At 42.7% G+C, this 27,969-nt stretch overlaps 1 long non-coding RNA gene across 3 annotated transcripts in view; it reads right to left on the bottom strand.

Annotated features, from left to right (window-relative positions):
* The window catches only part of LOC140468632 (uncharacterized), a 642,185-nt gene that overhangs the window by 613,318 nt on the left and 898 nt on the right, over positions 1 to 27,969 (bottom strand). Inside the window, exons 1-5 of one of the 3 annotated variants that reach the window (XR_011955755.1) lie at positions 17,470 to 17,549; positions 16,749 to 16,855; positions 13,971 to 14,053; positions 10,785 to 10,871; positions 7,001 to 7,105 (exon numbers count right to left, since the gene is read on the bottom strand). This is a non-coding gene — a long non-coding RNA (uncharacterized lncRNA). Of the gene's footprint in view, positions 1 to 7,000; positions 7,106 to 10,784; positions 10,872 to 13,970; positions 14,054 to 16,748; positions 16,856 to 17,469; positions 17,550 to 24,590; positions 24,698 to 27,969 lie in introns of those variants that run through there. The other 2 variants (XR_011955756.1, XR_011955757.1) reach the window with 2 other exon arrangements.

The following is a 27,969-nucleotide window of genomic DNA, read 5'->3' on the forward strand; positions in this document are numbered from 1 at the left end:
GCAGCTCCCTCAGGGAGGTGTGGAACTACACTGGGAGGACAGGGTGAAGGCATGGGTAGGTTTAAAAGCAGTGAACCAAATTTTGAAATCATATTTCTGAACATAATGTCGATGAGGTTAAAATGGAGGGAGATGTCTTACGTGACTTGCTTTAAGGACACAGACAGTAGAATCTGAGGTGATCATGAGGATGTGGAGGTGAATGTGGGAGACAAGCTGGGACTGTGTTGGAGTAGTCACTGTGAGAGGGAACAAATGCTGGATGGAGGGTTTCAGCAGCTGATGGACTGACACTGAGGTGAGCCATCGGAAACTGAGCAAGTGACCACCATCTAATAGGACAGAGAAACTGATCCATCAGCCTGAAACTGACTGACCACGTGGCTGTCAGTGACTCCAACACAAGTGAATGGAAACATTGCTCAGAGCCTGTTTCTGTAACATTCAACACAACCAGGAAATGGAAAGTGAATAATTAGCTGAAAACAAGGCGACTGCTCTGTTAGAGTCAAAATCATTCAATGTTCAGTTATTGAATATTACTGACTCTCAGAATATTCTAACCTGCAGAATCACAGTAAAAGGGGAAAGTAAACAACATTCTTGGCAAAGACAGAATGAACCAACTACTTGTATAAAACTAGCTCAAAACAAAGGTGCTGAATCCTCCACAAACTGACAAACACAGGTATATGACAAACACACCATCAGTTTGTAGATAGACAATGAAATTCTTCAGAAAAACACTTCCCTGCTTATGGTGTGTGGTAGAAATCATTCTCAGTGAGAACTGCCACTTATTTCCTTTGAAAAGAGTCTCTGTTTCCCTTCAGAAAAGCAGGTGTGTCGCGCACTTACAGACTGACTTACAGACAAAGGAAACCTGATCTGAGGCTCGCAGGTTAATTAAGCTATTAGTGACAGTCCATTGCACACAAGAGCTTACACCACAACAGATTACACCACAACAGATTCTAGGGAAACCAACAATGAAATGAAAAAGGTGAATTAGTCTTAATAATCACGCAGCCTCTCTCGATTAAATAATTCTAGTCAACTTCCAAACATTTTAAAACTATTAATACCAATGCATACATATTTATTTCCTTTCCTAAGTTTCCTCCAAAAAATATATCTGACTATTCTCTTCAAAATATATTTTAAATGGTCAATTCATAATCACAATTCATTTCCAATTATTCTTAGAGCAAAACAACTTGCAAACTAAAATAGTTTTCATGTCAATAATGACACTGGAAACTTTGTTATGTAGTTTAACCATATTTCCAAATATTGTTTTGGTTCATTATTGCAGTGAAGCTAAAATTAAAGTCTATTTATTTTCTCTGATATCCTTCCATTACTTTATTCCCTAATAACAATGCCCACGGTGTAATGGGTGACAAGCATTAAAATAAAATTGAATTTTCAATGCAAGAACTGGTACAAATAATCACATATTATTCAGTTCATTCATTGTCGTTGATTATCAGAGTTATATTCATTGTATGATCATGTTAAATTCACTTAAATAATCACAGTACAATTCTCACCTCTATAGATATGTCAAAGTGAATGTCAAATTATTAATATTCCAAGTCAAACCAAATTTACATTTTGCTCTGTTTTATTCCAGGAATGACAGGATGTGTTACATTATTATGGGAAACAGGAACAAGTGAAGGTGGTGGCTCTCAGACGTGAGGCCTTAAAGCCAAAGGGCCAGGTGGTAGTTACAGTGGGGGAGGTACCTAGTGCCCCGCTCTCCTCAGAAGGCAGTGAGGATGGTGACACTGACTGGAACGGGTTAGATGGTGAAGCAGCCACGTATGGACAGAGGGACGACAATGGGTGGGATGACCGACCGCCCTATAAGACCCAGAAGGCCCTGTCTATGGCTCCACTGTGCATCAAAGCTCAAACTTGGACAGACAGTAGGGAGCAACAAGGGGAACTGACAGAAACGAAACCTGAACCGTTTATCCAGCTGAACGACAGATGTTGGTGAATGAACACCCAGCCTGACAGAGAATTGGTAATAATGGGCCTTATTGGGACAATATGGATGAATTAGTATATGTACACAGTCTCACCGAAAATGATGTACGGACCCTCCCTCAGCCCAAGATGCCCTGACGTGTACAGCAGAATCTGTCCCTGCAATAAGAGGGTGAGGGGGAGAGTCGGTTCCCCCAATGCACAGCCGATCAGTGGCTCCAGGCATTTACAGATATTACAGGGACACACTGGGGAGGGGACAGGCTGAATGGGCTAAAATAACTTTGGTGACTCAGAGACAAAAGGGTGATATCGAGGATCATACAGAGAGGAAGCCTGAGGTGTGTAAGGACCACGGGGGATTACCAAACCCCAACCTGTGATGATGAAATCGGTTTGATGCATTTAAAAGATGACATGGGACCCTATTTAACTGTAATTATAAACATGGGACTCTCAGTGGGAGATAATTCTAACCACACTCTGAATTGGGCCATGAGAGCTGAGGCAAACACAGAAACACAGGGGAATAGCTGCAGTACAGGGAGGGTAATCAGACCCACAATGTTACAAGGGAAGCAGGAAAGGGCACATAGACAAGGAATGTAGGCAGAGAGAGGGAGATAGGTGTTCATATTGTGAGTGGCCTGTGTTCATGTAGGTATATGCATAGCCCATGAATATTCATTGATGCGCTGTTAAGGGGCCAACACTTTCATGATTCTAACACCGGAGCATCTTTGTACTTTATGCCTCACCCTGTAGCTCAAATCCTCCAACCCTAACAACATCCTTGTAAGTCTTTTTTGAAACCTTTCAAGTTTCACAGCACCCTTCTGATAGGAGGCAGGCCGGAATTGCACACAATATTCCAAAAGTGGCCTAACGAATGTCCTGTACAGCAACATGACCTCCCACATCCTATACTCAATGCTCTAACCAATAAAAGAAAATACACTGAACACCTTCTTCATCATCCTATCTGCCTGCAACTTGACTTGCAAGGACTATGAACCTGCAGTCCAAGCTCTCTTTGTTGCGCAAACGTCTTCAGGGCCTTGCCATTCAGTGTACAAGTCCTGCCCTGATTTGCTTTTCCAAAATGCAGCACATCACATTTACCTAAATTAAACCCCATCTGATCAATATCTTATTGTAATCTGAGGTAACCTTCTTCATTATCCACACCCCACCAATTTTGTATGACCTGTAAACTCATTTACGATACCAAATTATTTAAATGAATAACGAAAAAAATCCAGAAATAAACATCCATTTCTCTGAGTTTGAATGTGCTCTGTGTAAATCCTGCCCAATGACTCTGTACCAGAGAGAGGCTGCACATGCACCTGGCTGCACCTTGCCCCCTACAAAGATGGTGGCTCCACACGTGTACAGAGAATTCTTTCCCCGAATAAAGATGGCGGCGCGCACTCATGCCTGCAGCCACACTGAGGCAATTCCCCGTTTACTGAAAAAACGAGACTGGGACGTTCAAATTTGTGTTTTCCGACGTGCACATTTTGTTTGTAAAACCTCTCCGCTCAAACAGAATTGCTCTCACCTCCTGCTGTTCCACAGACAGCCTTGATGATTTTTGCGGGTACCTATTCTCTGCCTGGTTACTCGTTTGTCCTTAGTGTATTTGTACAATCACTCTGGATTCTCCTTAAGCCTATTTCCTAAAGCTATCTCATGTCCCCTTTTTGCCCTCCTGGTTTACCTCGAGTATACTCCTACTGCCCCTATACTCCTCTAGGGATTCACACAAACACAGCTCTCTGTACCTGCCATATACCTCCTTCATTTTCTTGACCAGGCCCACAATATCTTTCGTCAGGCAGCATTCTCTACACCTACCAGCCTTGGCTTTAACAGGAACATACTGTCTGTGTACTCTCATTGTCGCAGGCCTATGGAGGCAATGGCAGATGAGGAGACAGAAGCAATCATTCTCAGTAAAGAGGTAATGTTGGGAAAGATAACAACAGCCTAAAGGTAGATGGGTATCCAGGCTCTGATGGAATGCATCCCAGGGACTAAAAGAGATGGTGGGGGGTTGGGGGGAAGGGGGGGTGGGGAGTAACAAATACACCTCGTGATAATTCACTAGATGGTGGGGGTGGGGGTGGGGGGAGAAGGTGGGGTGGGGAGTAACAAATACACCTCGTGATAATTCACTAACATTTATTGGATTCTGGGATGGTTTTGACAGACTGGAAGCTGCAAATGTGGTGCCACTATCTATCAAAAAGGACCCGTTAGCTTAACTTCTGTAGTGGGGAAAATGCTTGAATCTCTCAAGGAAGTAGTGGTGAGATATCTGGGTAGAAATTGTCTCATTGAGCAGGCACAGCATGGGTTCATGAAAGGCAGGTCACGTTTAACGCATTTACTGGAAGTATTTGAGGATACGACGAGTGCGTTGGACAAGGTGGACTCGGTGGATGTGGTGTACATGGATTTCCAGAAGGTATTCGACAAGTTGCCACACAAAAGGCTGCTGAATAAGGTAAAAATGCATGGCATTGTGGGTAATGTATTATCATTGATACTGGATCGGTTAACCAACAAAAAATAAAGAATGGGAATAAACGGGTGTTTGGATTAATGTTGGCACAACAACTGTTTGCAATTTACACAAATGTTTTGGAGTTGAGGACCAAGTGTACGGTGTCAGAGTTCATATTTGATACAAAGATGAGGTCGAGCAATGTCTGCAGAGGCCACTGTCAGTCTGCACAGGGATACAGATAGGTTAAGTGAGTGGGTAAGGATCTGGCAGATGGAGTTCAATGTTGGGATATGTGAGGTCATCCATTTTGGTCGGACTCACAGCAAACTGAGGATGAAATGGTGAAAACGTGCAGCATGCTGCTGTGCAGAGGGAGCTGGGTGTCCTTGTGCATGAATCACAGGAAGTTGGTTTGCAGGTGCAGCAGGTAATTATGGCAGTGAAGGGAATATTGTCCTTCATTGCTAGAGGGATGGTTATGCTGCAACTCTACAGGGGAGGCCACACCTGGAGTACTGTGTACAGGTTTGGTCTCCTTACTTCAGAAAGTATGTACTGACACTGGAGGGAGTAAAGAGGAGGTTCACTAGTTTGAGTTGGGAGTTGTGGGTTGGTGTATGTGGAGAGATTGAGAAAACTGGTTCTATAGTCATTGTAATTTAGAAGAATGGGAGGTTGGAGAGGAAACAATAAAATTATGAAGGGAGCAGATAAGACAGAAGCAGGGAGGCTATTTCCACTGGGGGCGGGTCAAACTACAGAGTATTACCTCAAAATAAGGGGGAGCAGATTTATTCTGAGTTCAGGAGGAGCTTTCTTCAGCTAAAGGGTTGTGCATCTGTGGAATTCCCTGCCGAGTGCAGCATTTGACGTTATCAACTTGAATGCCTTTATGGCAAAATGTAGATTTGTGAACAGGAAAATAATTAAGGGTAGTGGTGAGAGATCGGGAATGTGGAGCTGAGGCCATGAAAAGATCAGCCCTGATCTTATTGAATGGCAGAGCAGGCTTGAGGGGCCAGATGAACGTTCTTGCCTTGTGCCATCAAAATTGGCCTTTGTCCAATTCAGAACCTTAACGTTTAGATCTTGTATATTGTTTTCTGTAACTATTTTAAAACTAGTAGAATTATTAGAGACTCCCAACAGTGTGGAAGTAGGTCATTCAGCCCATCACATTGATACTGACCTGGAGAGCCTCCTAACCTCCCCCTGTAACATTGCATTTCCCAGGGCCAGCCAACCTACACATCCCTGAACACTGTGGGCAATTCAACCTGGATAATCCACCCAACCTGCACATCTTTGGACCGTGGGAGGGAACCAGAGCACCCGGACGAAATCCTTGCAGAAAATCCCAATAAGGTGATCATCCCTTTCTTACTTTCTAGTTCCACCTAAAAAACTTCACTGGGCGTACTCCCAGGAATATCTTCCCTAAGCAAAAACATGATGCTATCCCGAATCAAAAATGCCACTCCCCTCCTCTCTTGTCCCCCTTTCTATTCTTCCTATAGCATCTATACCCTGGAACATTAAGCTGGCAGTCCTATCCATCCCTGAGTGATGCCTCTGTAATTGCTATAATATCCCAGTGCCATGTTCAAAACCACACCCTGAGCTCATCTGCCTTCCCTGTCAGGCCTCTTCTATTGAAGTAAATGCAGTGCAACTGCTCAGTCCGACTTCATTTTGTGCCTTGCCCTTGCCTGCCTTGATTATTTGACTTCTGAACTGTACCAGCCTCAGACATACCTCTATTCTCACTATCTTCTTGGGTTGACACCCACTCCCTCACTGGTTTAATGCCTCCCGAGTATCACCAGCCAGTCTCCCTGCCTAGATATTAGACACCTTCCAATTCAGGTACCATCCATCCTTCTTATGCAGGTCAACTCTACTTCAGAGGAGATCACAATGATCCAAAAAACGTGAATCCTTTTCCCCTGCACCAGCTCCTTAGCTGCTCATTGAGCACCACCTCCTCCTCTGTAATATGGACATTTTTCAAGATGTCACCATTTATTTCCCCACATTCTATATCTCCCATGTACTTCTTCACAGTAAACACTGATGCAAAATACTTGTTTCCTATCTCGCCCATCGCCTGCAGCTCCACACAATGGCTGCCTTGCTGATCTTTGAGGGTCTCTATTTTCTTCCTAGTTAGCCTTTTGTTCCTCATGTATTTACAAAAGCCCTTTGGATTATCCTTAACCCTATTCGCCAAAGCTATCTCACGTCCCCTTTTTCGCCTCCTGATTTCCCTCTTAATTATACTCCCACTGCCTTTATACTCAAAAATGGTTTGGATTGGAATAAATGCAAAATATAACATCCTGACAAAACAAACGAGGGCAGGACTTACACTCAATAAAAGTAGAGCCTTGAGTAGTGATATGGGAACAAAGAGACCGAGGGCTTCAGGTCTTTGAAGTGTGTGTTACATGTGGACAGGGTGGTTAAGAAGGTGCTTAGCAAACTTACCTTCATCGTTCAGACCTTTGAGTCCAGGAGTTGGGACTATATGTTGAGGATGTACAGGACGTTGGGGAGGCCTCTCCTGGAATACTCTGTCCAGTTCTGGTTGTGCTGTTATAGGAAGGATGTTATTAAATTGGAGCAGGTTCAGAAGAGATTTACCAGGATGTTTCCATGAATGGAGGGATTGTGTTCCAAGGAGAGGCTGGATAGGCTGGGAATTTTTTTCACTGGCGTGCACGAGGTTGAGGGGTGACCTTATTAGAGGTTTACAAAATCAGAAAGAGTGTAGATAAGGTGAATAGCTGGGGGAAGAGTGAGATTCAAAACTCGGGTGCATTCATTTTGAGAAGAAATGAGAAAGATTTGAGAAAAGACATTAGGGTTTTAAAAAAAATTATACGTGTGAAATGAACTTCCAGAGGAAGTGGTAGCTGTGAATACAATTACAATATTTAAAAGACCTTCAGATAAGTACATAACTAGGAAATATTTGGATGGATGTGGACCAAGCGGAGGCAGGTACAATTAGTTCAGTTTGGAATTATGGTCGGCATGGACTGGTTGGACCACAGGGCCTGTTTCCTTGCTGTATAACATTAGGACTCTAATCCTCACTAACTCTAAATTCCTCCATCCTCAACTCTCCCGATCACTGTCACTTCATCCAGCCTCACAACTCTTCCTTATTTATATAATTCCTCACCAGCCACAGAATGCTCCCTATCTCATGTCCTCCAGTTTCTCAGATCTCTGCGATATGTGCCTTTCTTTAGTTCCAGCCTTGAGGATGCCCTCATTCACTCCGATTGGTTAGAGGACAAACTGGTACGACCTGGTCCTCCAGTACTGCCCTCTGCCCCCTATTGGCCTGCGCTGACATCAATCATCAGGGCCCATTGTGAGGTGAGTGGTGGGATCCTCCCTCTCTCTGCCCTGGGATGAGCTTCAACATTCACAGTCAATGGGGCAGTATCACAGAGCACAGGGGCTGGGGCTATTCAGCCCATTTGGGATGTACCCTCTCCCTCTGGAGATGCTGCAAATCTGTCCCAATTCCCTTCCTATTTGCCCATAGCCCCCCAAATCTTCCCTTAAAAAGTAAAATTCTAAATATGTTTATGAATAACTGCTGAGTCTGTGTCCAGCATATTCACATTATTTGCCAATTACCTGAAAATAGCTACTAAGATTGCGACATTGTTAACAATTCCCCTCTCTCTGCAGATTAGATATCCTAGAAACAAATTTGCACCTGGTCAAAATCACTGCTTAACCTTCTCAGCTCCAAGAACAATGATCTGTGCTTCTACTAGCTCTCCACAAAAGAGGAACACATCTTATTTTCATTTATTAGTGTCATAGAGATGTACAGCACAGAAACAAACCTTTGGTCCAATTTGTCCATGACAACTCGGAATCCTCAACAAACAGAGCCCCATTTGCCAGTTATTGGTCTGTATCATTGGAAACTCCTCCTATTCATGTACCCAATCGGATGCCTTTCAATGTTGTAATTGTATCAGCATCCACTACTTCATCTGGCAGCTCATTCCACACATACACCACACACAGCTTGAAAACTTTGCCCCTTGGATCCGTTTTTAATCTTTGCCCTCTCAACGTAAGCCAATGTGATCTTGTTTTGAACCCACCTAATTGGGGAGGAAAACACCCTGGTTGTTCACCTTATCCATGCCCCTCATGATTTTATAAATCTCCATGAAGTCACCTCTCAGTCTTTGACTCTCCAGGGAAATTAACCCTGGCCTATTCAGCCTCTCCTTGTAGCCCAAATCCTCCAACCCTTGCAAAGTCTTTGTAAATCTTGTCTGAACTCTTTCAAGATTCACTACATCCTTTCCAAAACAGGGAATTTCGAACTTAAAACATAATTCCTGAAATGGCTTAATCAATGTCCTGTCCAACCACAATTTGATGTCCCAGCTTCTGAACTCAATGCATTGACCAATAAATATAAGCATGTCAAACACCACCTTCACTCGTCTGTCTACCTGCGACTCTACTTTCAAGGAATAATGAACCTGCACTCCATGGTCTCTATGTTCAGCAACATTCCCAAGGACTTTACCATTAAGTGTACAAGTCATGCTCTGATTTGCCTTTCCAAAATCCAACAGCTTACATTTGTCTAAATTGAACCCAGTCTGCCATTCCTCGCTCCAATGGCCCATCTGGTCAAGATACTGTTGCATTCTGAACTAACCTTCTTCATTGTCCACTACACCTCCAACTTCTGTAAACCCACATACCATATCTCATATATTCACATCCAAGTCATTTATTTAAGGACCCAATATCCATTCCAGCAGGACAATGCTGCTCACAGGCCTCCAGTCCACAAAGCAACCCTCCATCACCACCCTCTGCCTCCTACCTTCAAGCCAGTTTTGCATCCAAATGGCTAGTTCACCGAACATATCATGTTATCTAACCTTGCTAACCAGTCTGCTTTGTGGAACATGGTTCAGTGTCAATATAGACAACGTCCACAGTCTGCCTTCATCAATCACCTTTGTCACATCTCCAAAATAACTCAATCAAGTTAGAGAGAGAGAATTTCCCACACACAAAGCCATGTTAACTATCCCTAATCAATCCTCGTCTTTCCAAATACATGTAAATACTGTCTCTCAGAATCCCTTCCAACAACTTACCGACCACTGACGTTAGGTTGACTGTTCTCTTGTTCCCTGGCCTTTCCTTACCACCTTTTTTAAATAATGGCACCCATCTTCCAGCACCTCATCTGTCACAAACAATGATATAAATACCTCAGGGAGGGGCACTGCCAACACCTTCCTAGCTTTCTACAAATTTCTGGGATACACCTGATCAGGTCCCAGGGATTTATCCACCTTGCTACTGTTTAAGACATCCAGTACTTCCTCCTCTGTAACATAGACACTTTTCAAGTTATCACTACTTATTTCTCCAAACTCTGTAGAATAGAAGAGCATAGTATTTCTTCCACATCCTGTTGTTCCATAAATGGCCTTGTTGATCTTTAAGGGGTCCTATTCTCTGTCTGGTTATTATTTTATGCTTAAAGTATTTGTAGAAACTCTTTGTATTCTCCTTAAACTATTTCCTAGAGATATTTCAAGTCCCCTTTTTGCTCTCCTGATTACCCTCGAGGATATTCCTGTAAAAACGTGATCCTGTACTCCCAATTCCTCTGTCCCTGCCATATCTGCTCCCAGGAGAAGCAATTCCACTCCAGGACATCCCAGAAAGGTTTCCTCTTTCAAGGACCGCATTTCCCTCCCACTTGATCAACAATGCACTCCAACGCATATCCTCCACTTCCTGTACCTCTGCCTTCCCCCCCCCCCCAACCCCTCCAACCACAATAAGAATGTAATCCCCCGGTCCTCACCTGCCACCCACTAATCTCCATTAACCTCTGCTATGTCTGCTACCTACAGTCAGACCCCACCACCAGGGATATATCTCCCTCCTCAGCCCTTTCTATCTTCCGCAGAGACCATGGGATCTTTGGTGCTGATGTGCTGCCCCATGGATACCTCAGTCACTCACCCTGCCAAATGGCCGAGTGAGATTATCACTAGATGGATAATCCAGACACCCAGATAACGTTCTGGGGTCCAGGGTTTGGATCCCGTCACGGCAGTCAGTGGAATGTGAGTTCAATAAAAATTTGGAATTAAGAATCTATTAAAGACCACGAATACATTGTTGATTATTCCGAAAAAAAACCTCATCAGATTCGCTAATATCCTTCAGGGAAGGAATCTGCCATCCTTACCTGGTCTGGCCTACATGTGACTCCAGAGCCACAGCAATGTAGATAACTCTTTACTGCCCTTTGGGCCCAGTCAGTGATACCCTCATCCTGTGAATGAACAACAAAGAAGGTCAAGTCTTGTACACAACCATACTATTCTTACAGATAAGTGATCTCTTAGTAAATTTGCTTCTCAACTCCCTGCTGACGATTGGGGAAGTGGGAGGGCGGTCAATAGTACCATCCCAATAAGGAGATCATCCCTTTCTTATTTCTCAGTTCTGCCTGGATGTACTCCCAGGAATACCCTCTTGAAGCCCAGCTGTAATGTTATCCCCCTGCTCTGTTGCCCCCTTTATATCTTTGCTATAGCATCTATACACTGGAACATTAAGCTGCTGGTCCTATCCATCATTAAGTTATGCCTCTGTAATTGCTATAATATTCCAGTGCGATGTTCAAAACCATACCCTGAGCTCCTCTGCCCCCTGCATTGAAACATATGCAGTGTAACTGCTCATTCTGTTCCTTGCCCTTGTCTGCCTTGACTGTTTGATGTCTGAACTGTACCAGCGTCATACTTAGCTCTTCGCTCACTCTCTCTCTGGGTTTACCCACGTTCCTTCACTGGTTTAATGCCTCCTGAATAGCACGAGAAACTGTTCCCTTCCAGTGCAGGTACAATCCATCCTTCTGATGGAGGGCAATTCTACCCCACAAGAGATTCCAGTGATCCAATAATGTGAACTCTTCTATCCCTATGTCATTGACAGCGATAAACAACAGCCTCCCCTCAAAATGGTTATTCTCCCCTTTAAGAATATTCTGCTCCCTCTCTGAGACATCCTTATACAAAAATTACACATTCGAATAATAAACCTTACACTCATCAGGTCATCATAAAAGGATTACATGACACATTGAAGGTTTGGGGAGACCTTTTGAGAGAATGCGATGATTCAAAGGAGAATTTTTAAGCAGCAAATTGGATTGATCTGGAACACAATACTCACACACACAATGCGAATATCCAGATCCTGATGTACTGAGTAATTCAATCAGAGTTTAGCAGAATATTTACTGAGATTACCATCTGAATGTCCACCTGTAATATCCCGTAATACAAGTTTATAAAATCTGTCACTATCAGTTCAAGTTAGAAACTCACATCATCCCCTCCTTGTGGCCCAGGATTACTGTACATATTACCCTAGAGGACATCAGCAGTCAACTCAGAGGGAAATCTGTGGGTTTCTAGGAGATTCCAACTTGAGATCTTATGTGACTGAACACAGCAGTTCTTTGACACATTGGAGAAAATGATCCAAGGGTCAGTGAGATATGGGGAACAAGAATTACTTTATATTCTTTCATTCCGTGCTGCCGCTCTGCCTCATCAATAAGACATGGGTGTGAAAGGCTAATGCCTAACGATGGACACGTTGTCTCCATCCTGACCAATGGGTAGGAAGATCTTCTCAATCACTCCAAAGCGTATCCCTAAAAAGATAGTAACACTGTCTGCTTCCCACTGCCCAGTGCTCCCAGTAAATGTTTGGAAGAATGGGAAGGGGGGGGGGGGGAATATCTCCTAGAAAAGGCATAACTGTAAAGGTCTAAGAGGAATATGAAAAGAGAGAGATGCACAGGAGAAGGGGGCAACAAGTTGTCAGATGGGGTGTAACTTGGGAAAATGGGAAGTTGCTCATTTTGGAGGAGATAATAAAAGAACAAAGTACTATTTAAATGGTGGAAACTGTAGAAAGCTGCACCACAAAGGGACCAGGGGTAATTGTTCAGGAAACACAGAAAGCTACCACACAGTTACAACAGGGAATCAGGAAGGGGAATCGAATGTTTGTTTCAAAAGTTTTCAGTATGAGAGTTTGGAGTATATACCTGAGAGTAACGTGTGGAAGTGCTGGTGAGACCACCATATCTGCAGTAATGAGAGCAGTTTTGGTCCCTTTAGATAAGGAAATGTGTCACTTTATTGGAGGCATTTCAGGGAAGATTCAATGAGATGATCCCTGGTTTGGAGGGATTATCTTTTAAATAAAGGCTGAAAAGTTTGGAACTCTACTCACTGGATTTTGGAGAAAGAGAGGTGGTCTCATTGAGACAGATGGGATTCTTAAGGGGTTTGACAGGATAAATACTGAGAGGATGTGTCCGAGGGTAAATACTGAGAGGGGAGTCTGAAACAATATTCTGAGTTACGGAATCAAGAGTTCTGTTTTGGATTCAAGTATAAGGGAACACAGACGTGGGTAAGGGATTTCAGTAGCAATGGAGCTGGGGTGAGGTGGAGAAAAGCAACGTTTAAGAGATTGGATTTCCTGGTGCTGTGATTGTGTGGATGTCTGATCAGAAGGTCACCTTGGGGTCAGATATAACAGCAATATTGTTGAGAGTGTCGTTCTGCCTCAGAGTTCCCAGTGGGAGGCAGGGGCTCAGCAGTAAGGCAACGGGTATAACCTTGACAATGTTTCATTGGAGGAAATTGCAGCTAATTGAGTAGTGGGAATGTGGTAAGCAGTTTGATAACTGAGTAACAGTGGAGTAATGGAGAGGGATAATGGGGAGAGCGAGCTGGGTATCGTCAGTGTACATGTCAAGCCTAACACAGTGTTTTTGGATGATATCACCTCCTGGCACTATGTACGTGAGATACAGGAGAGACCAAGGATAGATCGTTGAGGGACACCAAATGCAAGGAATTCAGAAAGCAAAGGGAGAATGGAGATGGAGCAGGATTTTCCAACAATGGTGAGGTCAAATATCAGTTTTTCACAGAATGGGAGAGAAGGACATAACCAGAAAAGACCAACAGACAGAACAAGGAACAATATCTATGAATTGGCGAGGGGGGGTGATGAGGCGGCAGCGGAGGAAAGAGAGTTGGAAAGTGAGTTTAGCGAGATTAGGGTAAAGGGTCAAGGTGAGCTCTGATAAGGCTTGACAAGAGACTGGAGAAAGATGTAGGTTTAGGACAAAAACCAGGAACATCACGTGAGGCAGTTTGGCTCAGTGGGCTAGTGGGAGGGAGAGAAACAGCAGATCGGATTATCTCAGTCTTAGTGACAGAGAAACTCCATGTGCTCCTCACTCGTTGTTGGAGGGGAGGATGGAGGAGACAGGATGATGGACAGTGTTTTACAAAGAAACAAAACCAGGGTTCGTGATATTTAAAATGACTGATCAAACCTGATGTATTTAGCTTTTATCCAGAATATTAAAACAAACGACTGAAGTCCTGGATCGAATCCCATCTTGGCAGATGGTGGAATCTGAATTCAAGAAAAAAACAACGTATTAGGAATCTCCTGATCTCCATGAAACCATTGTCAATGGTGAAAAAAATCCTGCCGACCTGATTGCGGCCCAGCCAGCTACTCACTGTATTAATCACTGCAAAGTCTCAACACAGGAATGAAACTGGATGGACCAGTTGGCAACTAACAAGGCACCAGAAAGTACAACCACAGAATCAGCTCTCTCGATAGTGCAACATCCTCCTCACTAACATATGGTTTTTGGGGCCAAAATGTGGAGAGCTGTCTCACAGACTAGTCAAGGAACAGCCTGACACAGTCAAACTCACGGAATCATCCCTTACAAACAATGACCAGACACCACCATCACCATCCCTAGATATCGAGAGTGTGGTGCTGGAAAAGCACAACAGGTCAGGCAGCATCCGAGGAGCAGGAGAATCGATGTTTCGAGCCTAAGCCCTTCATCAGCCTGACCTGCTGTGCTTTTCCAGCACCAGACTCTTGACTCTGACCTCCAGCATCTGCAATCTTCACTTTGTCCTGAAATCTCTGGATATGTCCTGTCCCACTGGCATGACATACCAGGCAGAGGTGGTGGCACAGTGGTGTATAGAGAGGGAGGATTTGCCCTGGGAGTACACAGCATTGGCTCCGGAGACCAGGAAGTCTCATGGCTACTGCTGATTACCACATCCCGTCCTTGCTTGGCTGATGAATTACTTCTCCTTCATGTTGAACAACATTTGGAGGAAGCACCGAGGCAATAAAATGGTGTCAAATGTACTCTGGGTACAGGATTTCAATGTCCACAATCGAGATTAACTCTGCAACAGAATTACTGACTGAGCTGGCCAGGTCCTAAAGAACATAGCTGCTCAACAGTGGGTGGTGAGGGAAAAACATACTTTATCTCATTGTTATGAATTGACCAGTTGCAGATACATCTGTCTATGACAGTATCGGTAAGAGTGACCATCACACATTCCTTTTGGAGACAAAGTCTTGCCTTAAAGTTGAGAAAAACTTCCATTGTGTTAAGTGGAGGTTCTAAATGAGACAGACTTCGAAGAGATGTAGGATCTCAAAACTGGGTATCTATGAGGCACTGTGGGACATCAACAGCAGCAGAACTGTACTCCAGCACAATCTGTAATCTCATGGGTTTGTAAATCCTGCTCGCACCCATCACAATGGACAGGAAAGGAGGGCATGCCATGAGAAGCACCAGGCAGACTTAAAAATGAAGTGCCAACCTGGTGATGCCATAAAACAGAACTACCTGCATATCAAACAGCATCAGCAGCAAGCAACAAAGCTAAGTGATCCTACATCCAATGGAACAGATTGGAACTCTGCAGTTCTGCCACACCCAGTTGTGAACGGTGATGGACAATTAAACAACTCACTGCAGGAAGCATCACAGATATCCCCACCCTTACTGATGGAGGGGCCTCACACATCCATGCACCAGATAAGATGACAGCATTTGCTGCAATTTTCAGCCAGAAGTGTAAAGTGGGATGATCCATCTCAGCCTTCTCCAGTGGTTTCCAACATCACAGATGTGAGTTTTAAACCAGTTCAGTTGAGTTTGAATAACATCAAGAAATGCTTAAGTAGTGCAAAGGCTACGGGCCCGACCAATATTCTGGCAATAATACTAATGGTTTGTGCTCCAGAACTTGCCACCCACCAAGCCAGCACTGGCATCTACCGACAATGTGGAACATTGCCCAGGGATCTTCAACACAAAAACACAGGGCAATCCAACCCAGCCAATTTCCATTTATCAGTGCACACTCGGCCAGCAGTAAAGTGATGGAAGATGTCATCAATAGGGCTACCAAGCAGCAGCTGCTCAGCAACAGTCAGCTCAGCGACACTCATTTTAGGCTCCACCAGAGCCACACAGCTCCCGATTGTGCTACCGCCCTGATTCACAATCAGGCAACCAGCTGAATCCCAGAGGTGAGGTGAGGGTGACAGCCCGGTCCGACTCCAAGACCACTATTTCAAGCTGATTCTACCCTTGTATCATCCACCTTGTGTTGTCTCCAGACTTCATTTTCCAAACACACTCAGGGCCAGCTTCCCACATTCAATCTCCCTGTCATCTCAAGAAAGTCGAAATCTCTGCTTGTTGATTCATCAAAAGGCTCCTAATTATAATCAACAGCATACAGCCATAGAGATGTACAGCAAGGAAACAGACCCTTCGGTCCAACCCGTCCATGCCGACCAGATACTCCAACCCAATCTAGTCTCACTTGCCAGCACCTGGCCAATATCCCTCAATTTAAAATTCTCACACTTGATTTAATTTCTGGCTGTAATAATCCCGAGCTCCCTGTACTACACACACTGAGACCTCGACAACCCATTTTCTTCGAGATTCCCAACCATTTGTTAATTCATTACTTCACCTGTGTGGCTGTTTCTACAGTTTCTGAAGCAGCATGGTCTGAAATTCGCAGCCAAAACCTCACAGGTCTGCTTTCCACCTTTAAGACATCCCTCAAAACCTGCTTTTCGGCAATGCTTTTGGTCACCTGATCTAATATCTCCATCTATGGCCTTATGTCTAAAGTTCTCAATCGTACTTTTGTGAAATTATAAGCATGATAATAAAAATACAAACTGTTGTTGATTTGGACATTATTTTCAAATTATCACTGTTGCTGAAATAATAATCTATAATGCCACTTACCCAACCATATTTTAGGAGCACCTTCACCACACAAACTGCAGCTGTACATGAAAGTCAAACATCACCCTCTTCACAGGCAACAGGACTTTGGCATTAATCACTGGTATCTGTGGAAGGAGAAACACAGTTGATGTTTCAGGGAGAGCAAAACAGATTACAGGGAATGAAAATGGTGCAGAATTTGATAGTCAGAAATGGAAGGAAAATCCACTCGCTTATTGGAAAAAAGAATTCTTTACTGTTAAAAATATTCAAGAAAAAAGTAATCTGATAATAGAGTAGTACATGGTCAGGGGCTGGGCCGCAGTGAAAAAACTCATTTACAAAAGTAATAATACAATAGTAAACAGACCAAAAATACACCCATGGTTTGAGACTGAGGAAGCTAGATATTGACAAAGTGGTTATGAGGGAGCCCAGAGGTGAATCAGAGCAGTATTGGCTGTTATGGTCCCAAAGACATTATCCGAGAGAAAGGCTGCACATGCGCCTGGCTTCACCTTGCCCCTTACAAAGATGGCGGCTCCGCACATGTCCAGTGAATCGTTGTCCCGAATAAAGATGGCGGTGCTTACTCAGGTCTGCATTTACTAATTTACTGCAAACACGGGACTGAGACGTTCAAATTTGTATTTTCCGACGTGCACAATTTGTTTGTAAAACTTCTCCGCTCATAGCAACACAGTTTTTATCCCGTTTCCCTGTTTATTTATTTTCTTACCGTATCCTTTCTCTCCATAACTTCCCAAACATTCATTACAGAGACTCTGCGCCGCGCGCGAGGGTGATCACATGGTTTGGCTTAGCACCGCCTTTCTTTCACTTTGATTGGTTGGAGGACCAACATCCCTTTCGGTCATCCAGATCCGCCCACCGTTCTTTCATTGGTCCGGCGCTGATATCAATCACCCGCGGGTCACTTTGTTGGCTAGAGCATGCGCAGTGTGTCCTGCTTTTGCAGACATGTTGGGTAATGTGATGGGAGAGTTTACTGAGGGTAGGAATTCCCTGTGTGTGAGCTCTGCTGTAGATTTCCTTTATTCATGGAGGGAATTGCCTTCCCACTCATGACTGTATAGCTGTGATTGATGAATCAATGCCATCTGAACCTGTACATAAACACACCATTTTCACTGCTTTTCACAACATCTGAGATCTTTAGCACATTATATCATGCTCTTCTTTAGAAACAAAAAACATGAAACGGAGCCTCAAGGAATCGGAGCAGGAGTAGGGCATTCATCGCCTTCACCTTCTTCCCCTATTCTATCAGATCATGGCTGGGCCAATCCAGACCTCAACACCTCTTTTATGCTTGATCCGCATAGCCCTCAACTGCTCAATATTTCAAAAATCTATCTGCCCTCTTTTAAAATAATTTGAGACAGAGTCACAGATTCCCTACTATGTGGGAACAGGCCTTTCTGCCCAACAAGCCAGAACAACCCTCCGAAGAGTAACCCAACCATTCCCCTCCCACATTTAACTTTCACAATTGTTTGGGCGAGAAAATTCTAACCATTCATTGAGAGAAAAAATTCTTTACATTTTCTAAAATGAATGTTCCCTTATGTAATGTCCCCTGCTTTGAGACTTCACTGGTGCTAGAATATCTAGTCAACATCTGCCCTGTCAAGCTCCTCAGAACCTTGTTTCCATAAGATCACCCCTGCTTATCTATTCTTGATCAGTCAACCCTTTTGTCCTCAAAGTAGCTAAGTGAATCTTTTTTGAATGGTGTCCGATGTTAGTTTATCCTTTATTAAACATGGGAGCTAACATTGTATACAGTACTCCAAGTGAAGTCTCAGCAACAGCCAGTGTGGTTAACCAATCCTCAATCCATGCTAATACATTACCCCGATACCATGAGCTCCTAAATTGTGCAATTAACTTTTATTTAGCACCTTATCATTTACACTTTTAAAATCCAAATACAGAACATAATTCGATTACACTTTATCAGCCCTGCTTGTTACCTCCTCAATGAACTGTCGCTAAATTTGTCAAATACAGTTTCTCTTTCACAAAACCCAGTCTACCATGTTTAATGATAAGCTTTTCCAAATGTCCTGCAATTTCTTTCTTTAATATTCGACTCTGTCGATTCTTTTAGTTGATTTGCTAAGTTTAATTCCCCTCTCTTAAATCCATGTGGACTCTGTCCAATCCTGTCACTGGTCACTAAGAAACTTGACTGTACTCCAATATAGTTAGCAAATGTATCTGAATTTATTTTTAAAAATTGATTACTTTTAAATGCTGGACCCATGCAATATCAATAAATTAGTGACTCTGAATTTGGGTTATAATGTTTTTTTTTGTTAACTCCTTTTCGTACTGTGTTATGCAGACAGCACCAAGCGATCACTCTTAATTGTGAGTAACTTTGAAAATAATATATTTTAAAAATGACATCCCAAAATGCTGCCTCATTATTGTGCAAGGAGGATTTTCCATTCAATAGGTTGCAGATAAAACTGAACAGATCTTTGCTGCAATTTGGCCAGACTGCAGGTTACACCAAAGTGGCAACTGTGTTCTCAAATTCTTACTTGACACTGCCCAAGGCAATACTGATGGGACTTCACTTTGCCATTCTTGTTCACCAGCTTTATTTTTAGGTTTAATTGTATAATAATTCTAGAGCTTGTAAGTTTAGACAACTTCTCTTTTAGGTACATATGTAAATATCAGACTGAAATGTTGCACTGAACGGTACCAAATCTGAAATTAGTCTCTAATCTGATAGTAACATGCTCTGGCCCTTCTACATATGTATTGGCATAAGTCTATGCCAGTAATTTTTCTGAAACCTGTGATTCCTGATGAAGGGCTTATGCCCGAAACATCAACTCTCCTGCTTCTCGGATGCTGCCTGAGTTGCTGTGCTTTTCCAGCATGACACTTTTCGACTCTGATGTCCACTTCTTTGGTCATCACTTTTTCCTTTGATCAACAAAAATTATTCTTGGTTTAATCTTCTCAAAGTGCAATACGAACCAATTCATGAAATTCAGATATCTCACATTTACGTTAACTGTGTGAAGGCTAAGACATTACTAAATTATTGTCAGTAATTGAAACTGTGCTGACAAACTTGTGCAGTATCAGTGCCTTACCTTTACAGTGTTCCCAGATATCGCACAGCTGCAGTATTTTGTTTTGCACTCAGCTCTCTGTTGTTCTCACTTGTTTCTTTGTGAAAGATTATAAAATTAACTTGGATGAATGAACTTATGATTTCTTTAACCAATGTTGGGAAAAAAAAAGTCAGTATTTCAAGTGCTGATAATGTAAAATAAACTGATAATCAGTAGAAAGGGTTAAAGATGGACATGGATCAAAAGCTGGCAAATGGGACTAGATTAATTTTGGAGATCTGGTCAGCATGGGCAAGTTGGACTGAAGGGTCTGATTTTGTGTTGTACAACTGCGACTTCATTCTCTCAATTATTCAAGAAGTTGAATGCTTCGAGGAGGAAAAGGAGGATTTATGCAGAGAATGCACTTGAAATGATGATTGAGGTATATCACATTGTTTCATGACCTTTTCCTCTGGGTTCTTCAATGAACAAACTTGTTTTATTATCTGAATAACTATGTATCATGTGATTTGTTTCACACAAAATATTTTGTTAGGATCTGGTGAACTATTAAGAAGTGTTCATGTTTAAAACTTAGGCAGCGTGATTGTTAAGCAAGAAAAGGTTGGCGTTTTACTCCCACTGAATCATTGCTCTATAAAAGGTAACAAGCTTTTTATCTGTTCTGGGCACTGAATATATGGAAGTCAATTCTGAAGGAAAAAATCCTCGTCGGTAATGTTCCCACATATGTGGAGTAATTGCTTCTGGTCATTCTTCAGGTTATAGAGGCTCGGAAAGAAATGAGTTGGCCAAAGTTAGCAACATCATTTGGATGGACTATGCTCATTGGGGAAACTTGCAGGATCTGTAGAAGAAACATGTGTTTCAGAGTGTATGCAATAAACCTGAACATTGTTATTTTTTTCACAGAGTTTGTGACCCGACTGGAGCAGCAATGAAGCTCGTATTGTTTTTTAAATTTCCGAGCTTGCCAAATTATTGTTGGGAAATGTAGGTGGCTTTATCAAAGCACATTTCACACTCCCCAGCTAGGAATTTGATCCCAATTCTGTCAGTCCATCCATTCCTATGGATAACAGGTATTTTAAATGTGAGCACTCCATTTAACTATTTGAATTGAATACTTCAGTGGTTAAGTCCTCTTGGATTCTTAATTTCAAATTACTCCATGTGATTTTTTGTCCCCCCTGAATTTGCCAAGCACTGGGCAGTTGTGGAATATTCCAAATATTTACAATAGATGCATTCACACTGTTGAAGGCAATCTGGTCAATTTGAATACCATTCAGGTAGTCAACAACAATACATAAGTAACTTTATGAATTGCTTACTGTTCACCAACAACGCAAGCCAAGTATTAGTGAAACCACAGATTGATTCCCATGGATTCCCAAATCTAAACAGTGCATTCCAGATATGCTCACTATCACCATCTGGGAACAGTCTCCCAAAGTGCTTCCAGAATTTAGAAAGCACACACACTGCCCTCCAAAGATAAATCTGCTGTCACAGGCTTCACTCTTATTGTATACAATGACATGTATTGTCCAGTTCTTTAACGTGACAATTGATTTCACAAACAATTTATAAAATACTTAAAATCCTGAAGAAATGTGATGTCAGCCCTTTGTAGAAGTGAATGGAAAGTGTGATGTTTGCTTGACCTTTGGCTCTATGTATCAGGCTGAACTGAACCTTTAACAAGATGTGGGATGTTTCCCACACACTATGCTTTTTTAAACAAAGATTATGCTCTGAGATTTAAATGTTCAATCAGGTTTAATAAAAATCCTTCCAAAAATTGAGTTTGACTTCAGCTCCTTTAAAGAGACATGCTCTTGGCCTTCAATTTTGCGATATATAATCATTCTTTGGTGAAGGTGGCTGTGTGTAACACTGCAGGATGTTGGGCTGAAGTGCCTGATTGGGTGGATGAGCTTTATTACTGGTGTAACTTGGTTAATTTTGAGATGAAATATTATTTTTAGTTAAATCTTGTTTTTAAACTGAGACGTGCTTGTGTAACTCAAGTGTGGAAACTATGCTCATGTTTGCAATGAACCTTTCACTTTCAGAGATTAGTATTTTTCCGATCTGTTTTGTAAATAAAGTTCACTATAGAAAGCACAATTCTGGAGAACTGCAGGTCCAGCAGCATCTCTGAGGGGAATAAAACATTGGAAGCTCCAAGTCTCATGACCATTTTTCCGTTCAGACAAAGAGTCTCTGAAATTGAAATGTAACATTATTTTTCTCTTCACCAATGCCTTCAGAACTGCTGAGTTTCTCCAGCACTTTGTTTCTGGGATTCAGATCTCCAGCACCTGCAGTTTATTGTTTTGTTATCAATCCTATGATTTGACTTGGGGAGCGAGAGGCAGCAACTGTGATCAATTTGGATAAAACTCCCCAACCATGGAAAACAAACACATAGTTCTTTATACTTTGCAAACCATGACTGTAATTAAGAAATGCAATTAAGCTAAGTGTAAGATGGTATACCACCTGCCTTGTCTCAAACTTGCTACTCATCTTTGAGGACTAATCTGTCAGAATTGTGTTTGCTCCCTTCCTTTGAGATCACAGTCCACAAATGTCCAAGTTCCAATTCGTGGGCCGGGCCCAGGATACCACATTGCAGTGGGGTGGGGAGATTTGTGTCAGCCTGAAGTTTTGTTAATAACAATCTTGCAGGTTGAAGTTGACGGTTTTGACGAATATTGCATCTTCAAACTTGGAGGAAATCCTTCTGAATGTATTGATTAACTGGACTGAGCCTGTTTACATGCAGTCCTGTTAGTAGTGTTGTAATATTTTCAGTTAATAATCACACAACACCAGGTTATAGTCCATCAGGATTATTTGGAAACACACTAGCTTTCGGAGCACCGCTCCTTCATCAGGTGATTGTGGAGGGCACAATTCTAAGGCACAGAATTTATAGCAAAAATTTAGTGTGATGTAACTGAAATTATCCATTGAAAAATACCTTGATTGTCTGTTGAGTCTTTCATCTGTTCGAATACCATGATAGTTTCACTTCTTTCATGTGTAAATCACAAATCCTTTTTTTAATAGTTGCATCCCTGACAGTGGCCCATCAAATCACTCATTGTATTAATCACTGCACAGTCTCAACAAAGGAATGAAACTGGATGGCCCACATTACATCTACTAATGCACTGAAAAATACAACAATACAATCAGCCCTCTTGACCCTGCAACTTCTGTCTCACTGTGGGCCAACAGCAGCAGCAGAACTGTACTCCAGCCCAATCTGAAATCTCATGGCCTGGTATATCCCCATTCAACCATTAACATCAAGCCAGGGGATCAACCCTAGTTCAATGGAGAATTCCGCAGGAGCAATACCAGGCATACCTAAAAATGTCCCCAAGCTACCCAACCTGCATGCCAAACAGTGCAAGCAACACCAAATAGAACTATGTGATCCAACAACCAATGGATCAGATCGGAGCTCTGCAGTTCTACCACACCGAGACAGGAATGGTGATGGACAATTAAACAACTCACTGAAGGAAGCATCACAAATATCCCCACCCTTACCGATGGAGGGGTCTCACACATCCGTGCAACAGACAAGACAACAGCATTTGCAACAATCTTCAGCCAGCAGTGCCAAGTGGATGAGCCTTCTTCATTGGTCCCTGACATCACACACGTGAATCAACTTGGTTGAAAACTTATTTCAAATCAGATCAAGAAATGGAGAAGTAGTATAAAGGCTGTCGGCCCTAAAAAACATTGTGGCAATAATACTGATGGCTGTGCTCCAGAAATTGCTGCTTAACAAGACAAGTCCAGCACTGTCACCTCCTGACATTGTGGAACATTTCTTAGGGATGTTCAACACATAAACGCAGGACAGAGCCAGCCCAGCCAATTTCCATCCATCAGTCGACACTCGCTCAGCAGTGAAGTGATGGAAGGTGTCATCAACAGTGCTGTCACGCAGCTGCTCAGCAATAACCTTCTGTGACACCCAGTTTGGGTTCTGCCAGGACCACTCCGTTCCTCCGTTCACAAACTGACAAACAGCTGAATTCCAGAGGTGAGGTGAGGGTGACAGCCCAGTCCCACTCGAAGACCACTAATTCGACTTCAGTGATATCACCGGACCTCACCACAGTCTCAGCTCATTTACTGAAACTCTCATTCATTCATTTTGTTAACACTAGATTTCATTATCTGAACCCACTCCTGGCCAGCATCCCACAATCATCCTCCCTTTAATCTCCAGAATATTGAAAACTCTACCGCCCAAAAGCTCACTTGTACCAGAACTTGCTGATCCATCAAAAGGCTCCCATTTATAAGCAACAACAATTTACTTTCACACACTTTATTTAATTCCTGGCTGTAATCATTCCTATCTTCCTGCACCACACACCCTTTCATATCTCAATAACTTATTTTAGTTTAGACTCCCAATGATGTGTTTATTTGTGAGTTCAGCTGTGTGACTCTTTCTATAGATTCCAAGGCAACACGGTCTGGAATTCCCACCCTCTAAGATCTGCTTTCTTCCTTTAAGGCATTCCTGAAAAATTGCCTATTTGGCAATGGGTTTGGTCACTGGACATAATATTCTCCAGCTGTGGCCTTATGTCAAAAGTTCTCAATATTTTTGTGAAATTAAAAACATGTTGATTTTTACAGATATCTTCTACTTCTCACTATCGCTGAGTGAATAATCTGTAATGTCTCTTACCCAACCATGTTGTGGGAGTGCCTTCACCATTCAAACTGCAGTTGTAAAAGGAAGTCAAACATCACCCTCTCCACAGGCAACAGGGCTTTGGCAATGATCACTGGCATCTGTAGGAGAAATACACATGATGTTTCAGGGAGTGCAATATGAATTATAGGGAATGAAAATGGTGCAGAATTTGACTGTCAGAAATGGAAGAAAAATCCACTCCCTATTGGAAAAAAGAATTCTTGACTGTCAAAGATATTGTGGAAAAAATAACCTGATAATGGAGCAGCATACGGTCAGGAGTCAGGCAGCAGTGGATAATCCATTTCCAAAAAGGTCTGTGAATGTAGTAGTAAAATACTAAATGTGGCAAAAATACACTCATGTGAGACTGAGGAAGCTAGATAATGAACAGGTGGACATCAAGGAGCCCAGAGGTGAATCAGAGCAGTGTTCACTTTTATGATCCCACAGTCAGAGATGTCTAGCACAAAAACAAACTCTTCAGTCCAACCCATCTTTGCAAACCAGATATTCTAACCTAAACTATTCCCATTTGCCAGCACTTGACTGACATCACTCTGAACCCTTCCTATTCAAATGCCTTTTAAATGTTACAATTTTGGTTGACCTTTAGGCTCCTTTTGAATTTTCCCCTCTCACCCTAAACCTATATCCTCTCGTTCTGGGTTCCACCACCCCAGGGTAAACACCTTGTCTATTTACGCTATCCATGCCCCTCACGATTTTATAAACCTCTTCAACATCACACCTCAGCCTATGACACTCCAGGGAAAATGGCCCCAGCATATTATGCCTCTCCCTGCAACTCAAATCCTCCAACCCTGGCAACATCCTTAAAAAAATCAATTCTCAAACCTTCCATGTTCCAGTGCCTCTTTCTGATAAGAGGGAGACCAGAATTCCACACAATATTCCAAAAGTGGCCGAACCAATGTCCTGTACAGCTCCTTTACTCAATGCTCTGACCAACGAAGGGAAGAATCCCAAACAATTTCTTCACTGTCCTATCTACCTGTGACTCTACTTTCAAGGAACTATGAACCTGCATTCCAAGGTCTCTTTGTTCAGCAAGACTCTCCAAGACCTTACAATTCAGTGTGAGTCCTGCTCTGATTTGCTTTTCTAAAATGCAGCATCTCACATTTATCTAAATTAAACCCTATCTGCCACTCCGCAGCCCATTGGCCCATCTGATCAATATGGGGGATTTTAACATGCAGGTAGACTGGGAGAATCAGGATGGTATCGGGCCTCAAGAAAGAGACTTTGTGGAGTGCCTCAGAGATGGATTTTTAGAGCAGCTGGTGCTGGAGCTGACCAGGGATAAGGCGATTCTGGATCTGGTATTGTGTAACGAACCAGACTTGGTCAGTGACCTCGAAGTGAAGGAGCCATTGGGAAGTAGTGACCATTATACAATAAGCTTCAATCTGCAATTTGAGAGGGAGTGGGTACAATCGGAAGTGACAATATTTCAGTTGAATAAAGGGAAATATGGAGCTATGAGGGAGCAACTGGCCAAAGTTCAATGGTTCAATACCTTAACAGGGAAGACCGTGGAGGAACAATGGCGGATATTTCTGTGTATAATGCAGAAGATGCAGGATCAGTTCATTCCTAAAAGGAAGAAAGATCCCAGGAGGAGACATGGGCGGCCGTGGCTGACGCGGGAAGTAAAGAAACATATAAAGTTAAAAGAGAAAAAGTATAACTTAGCCAAGATAAGTGGGAAAACGGAGGACTGGGAAGCTTTTAAAGAACAACAGAGGATTAGTAAGAAGGAAATACGCAGAGAAAAAATGAGGTACGAAGGTAAACTGGCCAAGAATATAAAGGAGCATAGTAAAAGCTTTTTTAGGTATGTCCAAGGCAAAAAAATGGTTAGCACAAAAATTGGGCCCTTGAAGACAGAAACAGGGGAATATATTACTGGGAACAAAGAAATGGCAGAGGAATTAAATGGGTACTTCAGATCTGTGTTCACTGGGGAAGACACAAGCAATCTCTCTGAGGTAACAGTGGCTGAAGGACCTGAACTTAAGGGAATTTATATTTGCTAGGATTTGGTTTTGGAGAGACTGTTAGGTCTGAAGGTTGATAAATCTCCGGGGCCTGATGGCCTGCATCCCAGGGTACTGGAGGAGGTGGCTCGGGAAATCGTGGATGCGCTGGTGATTATTTTCCAGAGTTCAATAGAATCGGGGTTGGTTCCTGAGGATTGGAGGGCGGCTAATGTTGTGCCACTTTTTAAGAAGGGTAGGCGGGAGAAAGCAGGAAATTATAGACCAGTTAGTCTGACCTCAGTGGTGGAAAAGATGCTGGAGTCTATTATAAAGGATGAAATTACGGCACATCTGGATAATAGTAACAGGATAGGATAGAGTCAGCATGGATTTATGAAGGGGAAATGATGCTTGACTAATCTTCTTGATTTTTTTGAGGATGTAACTCGGAAGATGGACGAGGGAGATCCAGTGGATCAGAAAGCTTTTGATAAAGTCCCAAACAGGAAGTTAGTGAGTAAAATTAGGGCGCACGGTATTGGGGTCAAAGTACTAGATTGGATCGAGAATTGGTTGGCTAATAGGAAACAAAGGTTAGTGATTAATGGCTCCATTTCGGAATGGCAGGCAGTGACCAGTGGGGTACCGCAGGGATCCGTGCTGGGACCGCAGCTTTTAACAATATATGTAAATGATATAGAAGATGGTATCAGCAATATCATTAGCAAATTTGCTGATGATACAAAGCTGGGTGGTAGGGTGAAATGTGATGAGGATGTTAGGAGATTACAGGGTGACCTGGACAAGTTAGGTGAGTGGGCAGATGCATGGCAGATGCAGTTTAATGTGGATAAATGTCTGGTTATCCACTTTGGTGGCAAGAACAGGAAGGCAGATTACTACCTCAATGGTATCAAATTAGGTAAAGGGGCTGTTCAGAGAGAACTGGGTGTTCTTGTACACTAGTCAATGAAGGCAAGCATGCAGGTACAGCAGATCGTGAAGAAGGCTGATAGCATGCTGGCCTTCATAACAAGAGGGATTGAGTATAGAAGCAAAGAGGTGCTTCTGCAGCTGTACAGGGCCCTGGTGAGACCACACCTGGAGTACTGTGTACAGTTCTGGTCTCCAAATTTGAGGAAAGACATTCTGGCTATTGAGGGAGTGCAGCGTAGGTTCACGAGGTCAATTCCTGGAATGGCAGGATTGCCTTACACAGAAAGACTGAAGCGACTGGGCTTGTATACCCTTGAGTTTAGAAGACTGAGAGGGGATCTGATTGAAACGTATAGGATTATGAAAGGATTGGACACTCTATCAGGAGGAAACATATTTCCACTGATGGGGGAGTGCCGAACCAGAGG

The sequence above is a fragment of the Chiloscyllium punctatum genome, chromosome 47, assembly GCF_047496795.1.
Source record: "Chiloscyllium punctatum isolate Juve2018m chromosome 47, sChiPun1.3, whole genome shotgun sequence".
Classification (NCBI taxonomy): Eukaryota; Metazoa; Chordata; class Chondrichthyes; order Orectolobiformes; family Hemiscylliidae; genus Chiloscyllium; species Chiloscyllium punctatum.